The 17,068-nt window shown below is 38.2% G+C and overlaps 1 protein-coding gene and 1 pseudogene across 6 annotated transcripts in view; both read left to right on the forward strand.

The window, feature by feature from the left end:
- HDAC8 (histone deacetylase 8) overlaps positions 1 to 17,068 on the forward strand; it is a 243,008-nt gene that overhangs the window by 152,200 nt on the left and 73,740 nt on the right. The gene's annotated exons all lie outside the window — the stretch shown is intronic.
- LOC137216865 (eukaryotic translation initiation factor 1 pseudogene) lies at positions 4,195 to 4,832 on the forward strand (annotated as a pseudogene).

Raw genomic sequence — 17,068 nt, forward strand, 5'->3', positions numbered from 1 at the left:
GTGACAGGTTCAGTACGGCTAGAGCATGGGAGACATAAAAAAGCATATTGGAAAATGAGAATAGAAGGAGAGATTGGGACAAGATTCTACAAGCAGTAGGAGCCAGGAGAGATTTTTTTTTTTTTTTTTTGGCTGTGTTGGGTCTTCATTGTTGTGTGCAGGCTTTCTCTAGTTGCAGCGAGTGGGGGCTACTCTTCGTTGTGATGCATGGGCTTCTCATTGCAGTGGCTCCTCTTGTTTCAGAGCACAGGCTCTAGGCATGCGGGCTTCAGTAGTTGTGGCTCACGGGCTGTAGAGCACAGGCTCAGTAGTTGTGGCGCATGGGCTTAGTTGCTCTGCAGCATGTGGGATCTTCCTGGACCAGGGCTCGAACCCATGTCCCCTGCATTGGCAGACAGATTCTTAACCACTACACCACCAGGGAAGTCCCCAGGAGAGATCTTTAAAAGAGGGAGTGGCAGGCTTCCCTGGTGGTGCAGTGGTTGAGAGTCCGCCTGCCAATGCAGGGGACACGGGTTCGTGCCCCGGTCCGGGAAGATCCCACATGCTGTGGAGCAACTAGGCCCGTGAGCCATGGCCGCTGAGCCTGTGCGTCCGGAGCCTGTGCTCCGCAATGGGAGAGGCCACAACAGTGAGAGGCCCGCGTACCACAAAAAAAAAAAAAAAAAAGAGGGAGTGGCATGATCAGTTTTGGAACTGTGGCAGCTACAGTTGGTACACAGGTTATAGAACCATGGAGGTGATTACAGAGGTCACGTGAGAGATGAAAGCTTCAACCAGGGTGAAGGCAGAGGGAACAGAGAAGAGGACATATCTACACACTAAGACTGACAGGGTTGGGAGTCTGATTGGACATAGTGGAGTGGGAAAAAGCAGAATCAGGAGATGACTCCAAGATTTCTAACAGGATACCAATAAGTGGGATAGAGAACAGAAGAGGAGAAAGGGTTTAAGACAGAAGATCACGAGTTTATTTGGAGCAATCTGAGTTTGAGTCACCAATCAGCATACAAGTAGAAAAGTCCAGGAAGCAAATGGGTACAAAAGTGTGGTGCTCAGAAGAAAGCTTGCCACTCACAGCATCTAAAAATTCATCCATTCTCTAAGCGCTATATCTCTTCCTGTGTATTCTGAGTGTTATGCTAATTGTACACTTGTCTACCCTAAAAATCAGGGGTCCTCCTCAGTATGAAGCTTATGTCCTTGCAGTAGCCTACAAGACCCAGCATGGTCTGCCCTCTATCACCTCTCTGACCTCATTTCCTACTGCTCTGTCCTCCACCACACTGTCCTGCTTGCTGTTCTTAGAAGGTATCAGGCACAAGGCACACTCCCACTTCAATATTTTGCACTGGATGTTTCCTCTGCTTAGAATGCTTTACTGTGGATGATCACATGACTAACTCCTTCAAGTCTTTGCTCAGTTGCAACTTTTTCAATGAGACTTACCCTGACCACCATATTTAATACTATAGTTGCCCATCCCCACTCCCTGACCACTCACACTTTTTTTTCACCAATAGCACTAATCATCTGCTAACATACAGTGTAATTTACTTATGTATTATGTTTATTGTTTATCAACTCTGTCTCTCCTCTAAAATGTAAGCTTCTTGAGGGCAGAGATTTTTTTCTTTTATTCACTAATATATGTCAAGCACCTAAAACAGTGCTTGGAGCATGATAAACACTCAGTATATATTTATATTTGTTGAATAAATGAATGAGAGTATAGGTTCCTGCATCAGTCTCCGTTCTAAAATTTTTGTTTGCATGGGCCTTGTACCCTCAGGGCCAAATAGAAATATAGGAAGAGGAAATGAGTAGATATAAGAATAACTTAATGCCATTTGGCAGCCACACATTTCTGGTATATTAAAATAAAGCCTTTCTTAACTGGCTCCTTTCATAGTTTGTATGACTTATTGCTACTGTAGCAAATTACCACGAACTTAGTAGCTTAAAACAGCACAAATTTATTCTCATACAGTTCTGGAGGTTAAAAGTCTAAAATGGGGCTTCCCTGGTGGCGCAGTGGTTGAGAGTCTGCCAGCCGATGTGGGGGACACGGGTTCATGCCCCTGTCCGGGAAGATCCCACATGCCGTGGAGCGGCTAGGCCCGTGAGCCATGGCCGCTGGGCCTGCGCGTCCGGAGCCTGTGCTCCGCAACAGGAGAGGCCACAGCAGTGAGAGGCCCACGTACCGCAAAAAAAAAAAAAAAAAGTCTAAAATGGGTCACAGGACTATATTCCTTCTGGAGGTTCTAGGGGAGAATCTGTTTCGTTGCCTTTTCCAGCTTCTAGAGGTCTCCTGCATGCCTTGGTTCATGGTTCCTTCCTCCATCTTCAAAGTACATCACTCCAACCTCTGCTTCTGTCACCACATCACCTCTCTGACTGTGTATTTCCTGCTTTCCTGTTTCCCTTATGAAGATCCTTGTAATTACACTGAGTTCACCCATATAATCCAGGATAATCTCCCCATCTCAAGATTGTTAATCATGTCTGCAAAGTCCCTTTGGCCATGTAAGTTAGCATATTCACAGATTCTGGGTATTACGACTTGCACATCTTCAGGGAGAAAGCATACAGACTAAGACACAGATTGACAAGGGTTTGTTCAAAGGTGTAACCTAGTTCTGAAGACACCACACACCCTGGAGACATGTGTAGATTCAAATGTTCTAGAGCAGCACTATCCAATAAAACTTTCACAATGATGGAAATGTTCTATATCTGCACTGACCAATACGGTAGCCACATGTGGTTATTGAGCACTTGAAATGTGGCTAGTGGGACGGATGAACTACATTTTTCATTTTATTTTATTTTATTTTCACTAATTTACATTTAACAGCCACATGTGGCTAAGTGGTTAGTATTGGACAACAGAGGCCTACAGCTGGGGGAAGGGACAGACAGTAAGGAAAATTTTTTTGTCTAAGTTTTAACTTTGAGTAGAATTTTTTTTTTAAATACCTCCCTGAGATTTTATGACACCTGGTTTGGAGATTGAATATATATTATGTGAATGGCACAAAAAAATCACAGGCCACGATTTTTAATTTAAAGTGGACCTAGGTTTGTGATGCCTCAAACACCAGGGAAAATCAAATTGAAAGCTTTCATGGGAGAACACTGTTACTCTCGGGCCACATGGAAATCCCACAGAGAGTTCTAACAAAGTCCTTCACAATCAAAAGTCACAATTTACACAAGAAAACCAACTTCCAGGAGGAAGCAGACAACAGGGAAAAAAAAAAAGGTAAAACATAACTAGACCCACAAAGATTTTAGATATTTACATTATCGTATACAGGATATTAAATAGATATGTTAAATACATTTAAGGAAATAAAAAAGTACAGAGCAAGAGACTATCAAAAATGACCTGCTACCGCATAGCACAGGGAGATCAGCTCGGTGCTTTGTGACCACCTAGAGGGGTGGGAGGGAGGGAGATGCAACAGGGAAGAGATATGGGGATATATGTATATGTATAACTGATTCACTTTGTTATAAAGCAGAAACTAACACACCATTGTAAAGCAATTATACTCCAATAAAGATGTTAAAAAAAAAATGACCTGCTAGGTTTGAAAAAGAACTAAATAGAATACCTAGAAATGAAAAATATAATAATTGTTATTAAAAACCTTGATGAAGTTTTATGCATCAGTTGATGAGAAATTAGGAAACTGGAAAATACATCTGAAAAAATCACACAAAATTCAAAAAAGAGGTACAAAGAGATGGAAAATATGAGTGCTTAAGAGATATGGAGGATAAAGCAAAAAGGCCCAATATTAATCTCTTTAGAATTCTACAAAGAAATAATAGAAAAGGGGGAGAACCATTCAGATAAACCATAGCTGGAAAGTTTCCAGAATTTTGAAAAAACAAAAATCTGCAGGTTCGGGAAAACTAAGAAATTCCAGGCAAGATAAATAAAAAGAAATTAATATCTACATGCATCACAGTCAACTGCAGAACACCAGAGACAAAGATAAGATCTTAAAACAAGCTACAAGGAAAAGACTGATCACATACAAAAGAACAATTAGACCAATAGGTGACTTCTCAACAGCAACATTGGAAGCCATATTAGAATATAATGTTGAAAGTGCTTCGAGAAAATAATTTTCATCTTAAAATTATATATACTGTGGCCCACTCACTGAGCCGCCACTGAGGACTCAGCAGCTTCCCCCTCGAGCCCCCTCGCTTCCTGACGCTCTGTCCCCCCCACCCGCCTTTTCCAGCTGCCACCTTCTGCAGGCCATTTCCACCGAGGAAAAGGAATCATATCGTATGTCCGCTATCCAGAACCTCCACTCTTCCGACCCCTTTGCTGATGCAAGTAAGGGTGATGATCTGCTTCCTGCTGGCACTGAGGATTATATCCATATAAGAATTCAACAGAGAAACAGCAGGAAGACCCTTACTACTGTCCAAGGGATCACTGATGATTACGATAAAAAGAAACTAGTGAAGGCGTTTAAGAAGAAATTTGCCTGCAATGGTACTGTACTTGAGCATCCAGAATATGGAGAAGTAATTCAGCTACAGGGTGACCAGAGCTAGAACATATGCCAGTTCCTCGTAGAGACTGGACTGGCTAAGGACAATCAGCTGAAGGTTCATAGGTTTTAAATGCTTCTGGCTCACTGAAGCTTACGTGAGGATTTCCTTGCAATGAGCAAAATTTTCCTTCTGTCCCTTGTCACAAGTTTAAAAACCTCACAGCTTGTATAATGTAACCATTTGGGGTCTGCTTTTAACTTGAACTAGTGTAACTCCTTCATGCAATAAACTGAAAAGAGCCAAAAAAATTATATATACTGTGAAACTGTCTCCAGAGAATAAAGGCAACATAAAGGCATTTTAATATAAAAAAAATTTAAAGCATTTACCACCAACATTTGTCACTGAATAAGGAAAATTATCCAAAAAAGAAGTTCCGAGATATACAAAAGAACTTTAAGTAGAAAACAAAAGTTAAACGTGGGTAATATTAGTAATTTATAATTTGTGGGATTAAAAGAAGACAAAAAACACAGAATTTAAAGGCTTCACAATAGCAACTCATGTTGTTGAGGATTAGAGTCAAAACATTTTAGGGGTCCCTTCAAGAAGAGGGTACATATGTTAATTAACTCTAGGTTTTATTGAATTAAGTAAGCATGTTAGAATTTCAAAGATAGCCACTAAAAGAAGAGAAAAAGAATGAATATCTTCCAAAGTAATAGAAGTGGAAAAGTGGAACAAGAAAAAATCAATTGATTCAAAAGAGGAAAAAACACAGCAAAAATGGAACTCATGGAATAAAATAAGACAATATAAATAAATCCAAATATACAGTCTTTTTCTTAAAATACAGTTTTGGAAATTTAAAAACACTTTTAAATAACTCTTTAGGTCAAAGAAGAAATCTTAATGGAAATTAGAAAATGTTTAGAAATGAGCTTGTATATTGCAACTAAAGTGGTGGTTACAGGGCTGTTTATAGCCTTAGGAGAGTATATTAAAAAGGAAGAGGGAGTTCTGTGGTGGCCAGGCTTTCACTGCCATGGCCGACGTTCGATCCCTGGTCAGGGAACTGAGATCCCACAAGCTGTTCAGTGCGACCAAAAAAAAAAAGGAAGAAAGGCTGAAAGTTAATGAGCTAAGCATTCAACTTAAGAAGTTAGATAATAAACAATAGAATAAATCCAAAGAAAGCAGAAGGAAGGAAATAATAGACACAAAAGCAAAAATTATTAAAATATAAAACAAAGTAGAGAAGATCACCAAAGCCAAGAATAGCAAGAGTCTATGGCATTTGAGCCATGACTCACTCCCTTATCACAACTCCCCCCACCCCACCTCTGCTTTGCAGAATCTCTACCCCAAACTCACTACTCTGGGCAGATGCAGCCAAGAGGATGGAGGTTCCTTCCCCCTGCAGTACCCAGTCTGGGGTTATGATCTCACCAAGGGAAGGGCAGGCTGCTGGAATTTTTCATCTCTCCCAGCTCCATGTTGCAGAAACTCAAGTCCAAGCAGGCATGGTCAAGAAAACCAGATCTCTTTTCCTCCACCCAGCTCCCACTCTAACCTGGGCAAAACTTTTTGGCCAACCCAATATAAACCCTGAACTGTGATAGTAGCCTCCAAACCACAAAGATATCCAACAATAAAGGTTAAAAATCTAACTGACTTGGGAGGCTTAAGCACAACCTTGACAATAAATGGCTTGTGCCAACCCAGGAGTAACCCCTAGGTAGTCAAGCAAAAAATTTAAAACAAGGGGAAAAAATCAGAGCAGGGACATCAAGCTTTATACTATAGAGAGGATAAACTTTACAATTTTCATTCAAGGTATCAAACAAATAACCAAGAAATTAAAAGCCACCAGCCTGGGGTGGGGTGGGGAATCAGTATCCCATAGTTCCTACCATATATTGTCTACAATGTTCAGATTTCAACAAAAAAATTATGAGAAAAGTAATTTTTTCCTGCCCCTCCTCCAAAAAACAGGAAAATATGACCCATACCCAGAAGGAAAAAAAAAGAAAAGAAAAGCAATAAAAATACTCTCTTTAAAGAGGCTCAAGTGGAGGATGTAGCAGACAGAGATTTCAAAACGATTGTTATAAGTATGCTCAAAGAACTAAAGGTTGCTTAAAAGAAGTAAAGGAATGTGTGATGGCAATGTCTCAATAAATATAAATTATCAATAAAGAAATCGAAATTAGGGCTTCCCTGGTGGCACAGTGGTTAAGAATCTGCCTGCCAATGCAGGGGACACGGGTTCAAGCCCTGGTCCAGGAAGATCCCACGTGCCACGGAGCAACTAAGCCCATGCGCCACAACTACTGACCCTGTGCTGTAGAACCCATGAGCCACAACTACTGAAGCCTGTGCACCTAGAGCCTGTGCTCTGCAACAAGAAAAGCCACCACAATGAGAAGCCCATGCACCACAACAAAGAGTGGCCCCTGCTCACTGCAGCTAGAGAAAGCCCACACACAGTAACAAAGACCCAATGCAGCCAAAAATAAAATAAATAAATTTATTTTTTTAAAAAAGGAAAGAAATGGAAATTATAAAAAAGAACCAAATGTGTATTCTGGAGTTGAAAAGTATAGAAACAAATGAAAAATTTGCTAGAAGGGGCTCTACAGTAGATTTGAGTTGGCAGAAGAAAGAATCAGTCCACTTGAGGATATAACAATAGATATTATGCAATCTAAAGAACAGAGAGGAAAACTGAAGATGAACAGAGCCTCAGCGAAATGTGGGATATAAATAAGTGCATCAATATATGAATAATTGGAGTACTAAAAAGAGAGGAGAGCATTAAAAGGACAGAAAAAGATATTCAAAAAGATTGCTGAAAACTCTTCAAATTTCTTATTTTCTCCTTTTTTTTTTTTCCTTATTTTGGCCACACTGCCTGCATGGCTCACAGGATCTTAGTTCCCTGACCAAGGATCAAACCTGGGCCCCAGCAGTGAAACCACAGAGTCCTAAACACTGGACCACCAGGGAATTCCAAAATTTCTCAAATTTGATTAAAAAAACTTTACACACCCAAGAAACTCAATTAATTCTAAGTAAACCCAAAGAGATCATACCCAGTATCATCATAGTAAAATGTTGAAAAACAAAAAGAAAATCTTGAAAGCAGGAAGAGAAAAAAAACACATCACATACAGGGGAACCCCCATAAGATTAACAGCTGACTTCCCATCAGAAGCAATGGAGTCAAGAAGGATGATATAGTCAGACTACTGACAGTTAAAAAAAAAACACCAAGAATCATATATCTGGCAAAAATGAAGGTGAATTAAAGACATTCGCAGATGGAAAAAAAAACCCAGAGAATTCATTGCTAGGATACCTTTCTCTTTTTTTGACTTAGTGTATTATTTATTTATTATTTTGGAGTATAATTGCTTTACAATGGTGTGTTAGTTTCTGCTTTATAACAAAGTGAATCAGTTATACATAGACATATGTTCCCATATGTCTTCCCTCTTGCATCTCCCTCCCTCCCACCCTCCCTATCCCACCCCTCTAGGTGGTCATAAAGCACCGAGCTCATCTCCCTGTGCCATGCGGCTGCTTCCCACTAGCTATCTACCTTACGTTTGGTAGTGTATATATGTCCATGCCACTCTCACTTTGTCACAGCTTACCCTTCCCCCTCCCCATATCCTCAAGTCCATTCTCTAGTGAGGTGGATGGACCTAGAGCCTGTCATACAGAGTGAAGTAAGTCAGAAAGAGAAGAACAAATACTGTATGCTAACACATATATATGGAATCTAAGGGAAAAAAAAGGTCATGAAGAACCTAGGGGTAAGACGGGAATAGGGTACCTTTTTTTATGTATATTTTTATTATTTTGGCTGTGTTGGGTCTTTGTTTCTGTGCGAGGGCTTTCTCTAGTTGTGGCAAGCGGGAGCCACTCTTCATCGCTGTGCACGGGCCTCTCACTATCGCGGCTTCTCTTGTTGAGGAGCACAGGCTCCAGATGTGCGGGCTCAGTAGTTGTGGCTCACGGTCCCAGTTGCTCCATGGCATGTAGGATCTTCCCAGACCAGGGCTCGAACCCGTGTCCCCTGCATTGGCAGGCAGATTCTCAACCACTGCGCCACCAGGGAAGCCCAGATACCTTTCTTAAAAGAAATACTAAGTGAGGTTCTTCAGGCTGGAAGCACGTGATGTCAGACAATAATTTGAATGCACATGAAAAACAAGGAATGCTTATGAAGGTAATTATGTGGGTAATTAGAAAAGGCAGTGTAATTGCATATTTCTTCCCCTTTCCCCTCTTGACTGATTTAAAAATCAATTACATAAAGCAATATGAATATGATTGTATTATTGGGACTATAATATATAGAAACATAACATATTTGACAATAACAGCACAACAGAAGGGAATGGGAAGAAAGCTGTACTGAAATAAGGAAATGACAATAATGGTAATTCCAATCCACAGAAAGAAATGGAAAGAACCAGAAGAGTAAGAATGTTAGTGAACACTATAAATATATATTTATTCTCAGTCTTTATTTATTTATTTATTCGTTTATTTATTTATTGTATTTTGGCTGCACTGTGAAGCATGAGGGATGGTTCCCTGACCAGGGATCAAATCTGGACCTCTGCAGTATAAGGGCCAAATCCTAACCACTAGGCCATCAGGGAACTCCTCTCAGCCGTTTTAAAAGACATAAAATTATATAAAGTAATAATTACAGCCATATATTGTTGGATTTATTACATATATAAATATATATGTATGTATGACAATAATATCAAAAAGGGGGAGGCAATGAAGCTATATAAAATGTCTGTATTTCACTAGAACTAAGTCAGTATAAATCTGAAGTAGATTCTAATAAGATGTATATTATAAGCCCTAGAAAAACCACAATGAAAATAACTCAAAAATAAATAATTTTAAAATTCATTAAAGGAATTAAAATGTTACATGAGAAAATATCCACCTAATACTAAGTAAGATAACAAATATAGACATGTGACATATAGAAAACAAAAACCAAAATGGTGATGTAAATCCAAGCATATAAATAATAACAATAAATGTGACTGAATTAAACAATCCAATCAAAAGAAAGATATTATCAGACTGGATTTTAAAAAAAGACAAGGTCCAACAATATGCTGTCTACAGGAGGCACACTTTTCATCCAAAGGCACAAATAGGTTGAAAGTAAAAGGATCAAAAATGATATTCCATGCAAACAACAACCCTAAAAAGCTGGAGTGGCTAAACTAATATCAAAATATAGACTTTATAGGGAATTCCCTGGCTGTCCAGTGGTTAGGACTCCATGCTTCCACTGCAGGGGGCATGGGTTCAATCCCTGGTCAAGGAACTAAGATCCCACATGCCACACGATGTGGCCAAAAAAAAAAAAAAAGGAAAAAAAACAGAGACTTTATAACAAAAAAAATTTACTAGAGATGAATAGGGACATTTCATAATGATAGAAGGGTCAATCCATCAGGAAGATACAATTATAAACGTATATGTACCTAACAACAGAGTCCCAAAATACATGAAACAATAATTGACAGACTGGACAGAGTGGAAGAGAGAAATAGACAAACAATAATAGTTTGAGAATTCAATGCCCACTTTCCATAATGGATAGAACAACTAGGCAGAAGATCAAGGGAATAGAAGACTTGACCTAAACTAGACCTGACATAGATCTATGAAACACTACACTGGAAAACAACAGGATAAACATTCTTCTCAAATGCACATGGAACAGTCTCCAGAATAGACCATAGGCTAGGCCATAGAGCGTAGAAGGAGTGAAATCATACAAAGTATGTTTTCTGACCACAATGAGATGAAAGTAGAAATCAATAACAGGGAAATTTGAGAAATTCACAAATATGTGGAAATTAAAAAGCACATTCCTAAAATGACCAGTGGGTCATAGAAAAAACCACAAGGGAGGGACTTCCCTGGTGGCGCAGTGGTTGAGAATCCATGTGCCAATTCAGGGGACACAGGTTCAATCCCTGGTCCAGGAAGATCCCACATGCTGCAGAGCAACTAAGCCCGTGCACCACAACTACTGAGCCTGTACTCTAGAGCCCATGAGCCACAACTACTGAGCCTGCGCACCACAACTACTGAAGCCCATGTGCCTAGAGCCTGTGCTCTGCAGCAAGAGAAGCCACCGCAATGAGAAGCCCGCGCACTACATCGAAGAGTAGCCCCCGCTCCCGCAACTAGAGGAAGCCCATGCACAGCAATGAAGACCCAACGCAGCCAAAAGAAAAATTTTATATTTAAAAAAAAACCACGAAGGAAAACAGAAAATAATTTGTGATGAAGGAAAATGAAGAAACAACATACCAAAATGTATGAGATGTAGCTAAAGCAGTGCTCAGAGGGAAATTTGTGGCTATAAACACCTATGTTAAAAAGAAAGATCTCAACTCAATACCCAACCTTTCATCTTATGAAATCTGAGAAAGAAGAGCTAACTAAATCCAGAGCAAGGATAAGGAAGGAAATAACAAAGATTAGAGAGGGAATACATGAAAAAGAAAAAATAGAAAATCAATGAAACCAAAACTTGTTTTTTGAAAATGTCAACAAAATTGACAAGCTTTTAGCTAAAATGACTAAGAAAAAAGAAGTAAGACTCAAATAACTTAAATCAGAAATGAAAGTGGAAGCATTACTACCAATTTTACAGAAATAAAAAGGATTATACTACAACTCAATAGCAAAAAAATAAAATCCAATTTAAAAATGGGCAGAGGATCTGAACAGACATTTTTTCAAAGAAGACATACAGATGGCCAACAGATACATGAAAAGTTGCCCAACATCACTAATCATCAGGGAAATGCAAATCAAAACCACAATGAGATAACACCTCACACCTGTTAGAATGGCTATTACTAAAACGACTAATGTTGGAGAGGATGTAGAGAAAGGGGAACACTTATACACTGTTGGTTGGATTGTAAATTGGTGCAGCCATTATGGAAAGCCATTATGGAGATTCCTCAAGAAATTAAAAATAGAGCTACCATATGATCCAACAATTCCACTTCTGGGTATTTACCAAAAAAAATGAAAACACTAATTCAGAAAGATATATACACCCCCATGTTCACTGCAGCATTATTTACAATAGCCAAGATATAGAAACAACCCAAATGTTCATCAGTGGATGAAGATGTGGTATATACAGTCATCCCTCAGTCTCCTTAGGGGATTGGTTCCAGGATACCCCACAGGTACAAAAATCCACGAATGCTCAAATCCCTTATATAAAAAGGCATAATATTTGCATATAACCTATGCACATCCTCCTGTATACTTTAAATCATTTTTAGATTACTTGTAATACCTAATACAGTGTCAATGCTATGTAAATAGTTGCTAGCATGCAGCAAATTCAAGTTTTGCTTTTTGGAACTTTATGGAATAAAAATATTTCTAATATTTTTGAGCCATGGTTGGTTGAATCTGTGGATGTGGAACCCAGTGATACAGAGGGCTGACTGTGTATACAATGGAGTACTATTCCACCATAAAGAGCAGGAAATCTTGCCATTTGTGACACCCTGGACGGGCCTGGAGGGCATTGTGCTAAGTGAAATAAGTCATAGAAAGACAAATATCACATGATCTCATATGTGGAATCTAAAAAACAAAAACAAACAAAAAATAACCAAGCTCATAGATACAGAGAACAAATTGCTGCTTGCCAGAGGAGGGGGCTGGGGGATTGGCATAGATGAAATGGGTGAGGAGAGTGAAAAAGTACAAATTTCCAGTTATAAAATAAGTCATGAGGCTGTAAAGTATAGCATGATGACTATAATTAATAACACTGTATTGCATATTTGAAAGTTGCTAAGAAAGTAGGTCTTAAAAGTCCTCACTGCAGGAAAAAAATGTTGTAACTATGTTAAAAAAAAGGGTTATAAGAGGAATACTATGAATAATTTTATGCCAGCAAATTATATAATGTAGATGAAATAGGAAAATTCCTATAAAGGTACAAACTGCCAAAACTTAAGATTCAAGAAGAAATAGAAAATCTGCATAGACCTGTATCAATTAAACAGATTGGATTAGTAATCAAAAACTTCCCACCAAAGAGAGGTCCAGGACCAGATGGCTTCACTGGTAAATTCTACCAAATGTTTAAAGAAGAATCAAAAGCAATCCTTCCAAACTCTTCCAAAAAATAGAAAATAAGGGAACATTTCCTAACAATTTTATGAGGTCATAATTACTTCAGATTTCAAAACTTTTTACAAAGCGAAACTAATCAAAACAGTGTGGTATTGACATAAGGGTAGAGATATAGATCAATGGAATAGAATTGAGAGTCCAGAAATAAACCCTCATATTTATGGTCAATTGATTTTTGGCAAGGGTGCCAAGAAAATTCAGTGGGGGAAAGAATAGTCTTTTCAGAAATGGTTGTCTACATGCAAAAGAATGAAGTTGGGCCTCTACCTAACAACATGTATAAAAAACTTAAAACACATCAAAGATGTAAATGTAGTGCTGAAACTATAAAACTCATAGAAAACGTTGGTGTAAATCTTCATGACCTTGTATTAGGCAATGGTTCCTTAGGTACAACACCAAGAACGTAAGCAACAAAAGGAAAAAAATAGATAAATTGGACTTCATCAAAATTAAATACATACATTGGAATTCATTGAAATTCCTTTCTGTTACTAGCAATATCTTCAAGTAAGTGGAAAGAGAGCTCATAGAAGTAGAGAAAATATTTGCAAATCATATATCTGATATGGGACTTGTATCTAGAATATATAAAGAACTCTTACAACTCAATAATAAAGACAAATAACAATTTAAAAATAGGCAGAGGATCTGAATAAACATTTCTCCAAAGAAGATATACAAATAACCAACAAGGACGTGAAAAGATGTCCAACAATATTAGTCGTCATGGAAATGTAAATCAAAAACACAATGAGATAACAATTTCCCACTCACTAGGATGGCTAGAATCAAAATGGCAGATAACAATAAGTGGTAACAAGATGTGGAGAAATGGAACCCTCACACACTACCTACTAGTGGGAATGTAAAATGGTACAGCTGTTTTGGAAGACAGGCTGGTAGTTCTTCAAAAGCTGAAACATAGAGTTACATTATGACTCAGCAATTCCACTCCTGTACACTCAATGAAAACATATGTCCACACAAAAACTTGGACACAAATGTTCATAGCATTGTTCATATTGGCCCAAAAAGTAGAGACAACCCAGATGTCCATCAACTGATCAATATATAAGTAAAATGTTGTATAGTCATACAATGGAATATTATTTGTCAATAAAGAGGAATGAAGTACCTGAAGACCACAAATTCTATGATTCCATTCATATGAAATGTCCAGAATAGTCAAATGTATAGAGACAAAAAGTAGATTAGTGGTTGCCTAGGGCAACATGAAGTGAGGGGATGGAGAATGACTGCTAATGAGTACTGTTTTCTTTTAGGGGGAACAAAAATATTATAAAAGTAGATTGTAGTGATGGTCACACCACTCATGAATACACTAAAATATATTGAATTATATACTATGAATAGTTAAATTGTGTGGTATGTAGATTACATCTCAATAAAGCTGTTTCTTAAAGAGATAATGGTGGTTTGAACTAGTGTGGTATCAGTGTAGATTGTGCGGAGTGATAAGAATCTGTATATATTTTGAAGGTAGAGGAGGATTTTCTGACATATTGTGAGTGCTGTGAGAGAAAGCAAGGGCTCAAAGATTTTGCTCTGAGCAACTGGAATGATGGAGTGAGCAACTGAGAGAGAGACTGTGGGAAGCTCAGTTTCGGGTAATAAGAGTTCAGTTTGGACATGTTGAGTTGGAGATGTCAAGCAGGAGGAAGGAATATATATATTCCTTCCTTACACACACACACACACACACACACACACACGCACACACACACACGCATGATAGCTCCAGAGAGTGAGTTGAACTAGCATTGCAAAATAGGGTGTTAGCATATGGATAGAATTTAAAACCATGAGAATGGATGTGATCACCAAGGGAGTGTGGATAGCTAGTGAAGAGAAGAGGTCTAAGGACTGGCCCCTGGAACAGTCCAACATTAAAATGTTGGGGAAATGAGGAAGAACCAGCAAAGAAGACTGAGAGGGAATAACCAGTGAGGTAAGAGGAAAATCAAAAGTGTGTGCTGTCCTGGAAGCCAAGTGAAGAAGTGTTTTGAGGAGGAGGGAGTGACCAACTATGTCATATGCTGCTGAGAAATCAAATGAGATGAGGACTGAGATGTGACAATTGGACTTAGTAGCTGTGTAGTCATGGGTGACTTTGCCAGGAACAATTTTGATGTAACTAAGTGAAAAAGTCTGATTGGAATACATTTAAGAGAGAATATAAGGAGATAAGTCATTTCTATAAACCAACAACAAGAATCAAAACTGCAATTTTTAAAAAGATACTGTAGCAATAAAAATATAAGGTATCTATGTAGAAAATCTAACAAAGGATGTGTCAGAGATCCTCTATGGAGAAAATTATAAAACTATATTGAAATAGAGAGCCATGTTCTGTACAGGTAGGGCTAATCAATATTGTAAAGATATCCTTTTCCCTGAGTCAATCATAGTATAATTCCAATCAAAATCCCAATAGGGTTTTTCATGGAATGTGACAAGTTGGTTCTACAATTTATATGGGAGTGCAAAGAAAAGCCAAGGCATTCTTGCAGAACAAGGTAGAAAAACTTACTCTCTCAGATATTAAGATTTATCATACAGCTATAGTACTTAAGAGTGTAAGTAAAGAGGTTTGACAAATAGGCCAATGGAACAGAATAAAAAACTCAAAAATAGACTTATACCTGTTTGAAAATTTGATGTATGACAGGTAGCATTGCAGATCAGTGGGGGAAATGATTAATTCTATAATAACTAGTGTTGGGAAAATTGGTTAGCCATAAAGAAGTAATAAAATTAGATTCCCATCTCACATCAAACACAAAAATCAATTCTGGGTATACTAAATACTTTAAACTTTTAGAAGAAAATATAATTCAGAGGTTCTCAACTGGTAGTACCTCCACCCAGGGAACATTTGAAAATGTATGGGAGTGTTTGGGATTGTTATAATGACAGGAATAGTGCTAAAGGCATTTGGTACCCAGGGTCCAGGGATGCTAAAGTGTCCTGCAATGTAAGAGCCAGCCCCACATAAAGAATAAGTGCCCTGCCCCAAATGCCAGTAAACTCTTGGTCACAACGAAACATGATAGGAGAAATTTTCTGTGATATTGGGATAGGGGAGAATTTCTTTAAAGAAATACAAAAAGCACCAACCATAAAGGGAGAAAGTAATAAATTCAGTGACATTAAAATGAAGTGCCTCTTTTCACCAAAAAACCCCAGAAAGTGAAAAGGCACAACGTGGAACACCATATTTAGTGCTCATATAACTGACAATGTCTTAGTATTTGAAATATACAAATTTCATATACCAATACATAAGAAAGAAAATCTGGAAGAAAAATGAGCAAAAGATATAAACAAGCCTTTCACAGAGGAGGATATCTGAATGCCAAGAGACATGAAAAGGTGCTCAACCTCATTAGTAATCAGGGAAATGCAAAATAAAACCACAAGGAATTAACACAACATTGTAAGTCAACTATACTTCAATAAAAAAAAAAAAAGGAATGACCAAAAAAGAACATCATGAAATTCCATTTTGATCCACCAGATTGCAAAAAATGATGTAAGTTAAATAATCCTAAGTGTTAATGAGGATGTGGAGCCGTTAGTGAGGATGTGGAACACTTACACTTCTGGTGGGAGTGTGTATTGAAAGACCTCTTCGGGAAACAATTTGGCATTATCTAACAAATTTTAACATGTGTGTACTTTACAACTGACTGATTCCACTCCTAGAAACAGACCTTAGAGAAACTTGGGCAAGTGTACTGTAAAGAAAGTTTATAGCAATGTTTAGAATAGGAAAAAAAAAAAACTAGAAACAACAGATGTTCATCAACAGTAGTGTGTCTCTCTTGTAGTAGACTTAACGGTGAAATACTAGGCAGCAATGAAAAGGAATAAAACACCACTGCAGATAACCATGGGAGAGGTTCTCAGGCACGATTCTGAGCAAAAACAAATTGCAAAAAAATTTAGCATGATACCAATATTTACAGTTTGAAAGCAAGCAAAACTAAAGAGTTTGTTGCTTAGGGATACCCGTATATGTAGGAAGACGATGAAGAAATGCAAGGGAGTGACTTAAGTTCATGACCGTGGGTACCTCTGGGAGAAAGGCAGGGTGATGGGCTGCAGAGGAGCCTGCAGGGAGCCGCAGTGGCGCTGGTAATGTTCTGTTAAGGCAGATGGTGGGCTCACAGGTGTTGATTCTATTATTATGCTTCATGATTTATATATTAAGTATATTTCAGGTAGAAATTACATACAAATATGATTTACATATATTAAGCATTTTGTGTATATATCAATTGCATCA

The sequence above is a fragment of the Pseudorca crassidens genome, chromosome X (genome assembly GCF_039906515.1).
Source record: "Pseudorca crassidens isolate mPseCra1 chromosome X, mPseCra1.hap1, whole genome shotgun sequence".
NCBI lineage: Eukaryota > Metazoa > Chordata > Mammalia > Artiodactyla > Delphinidae > Pseudorca > Pseudorca crassidens.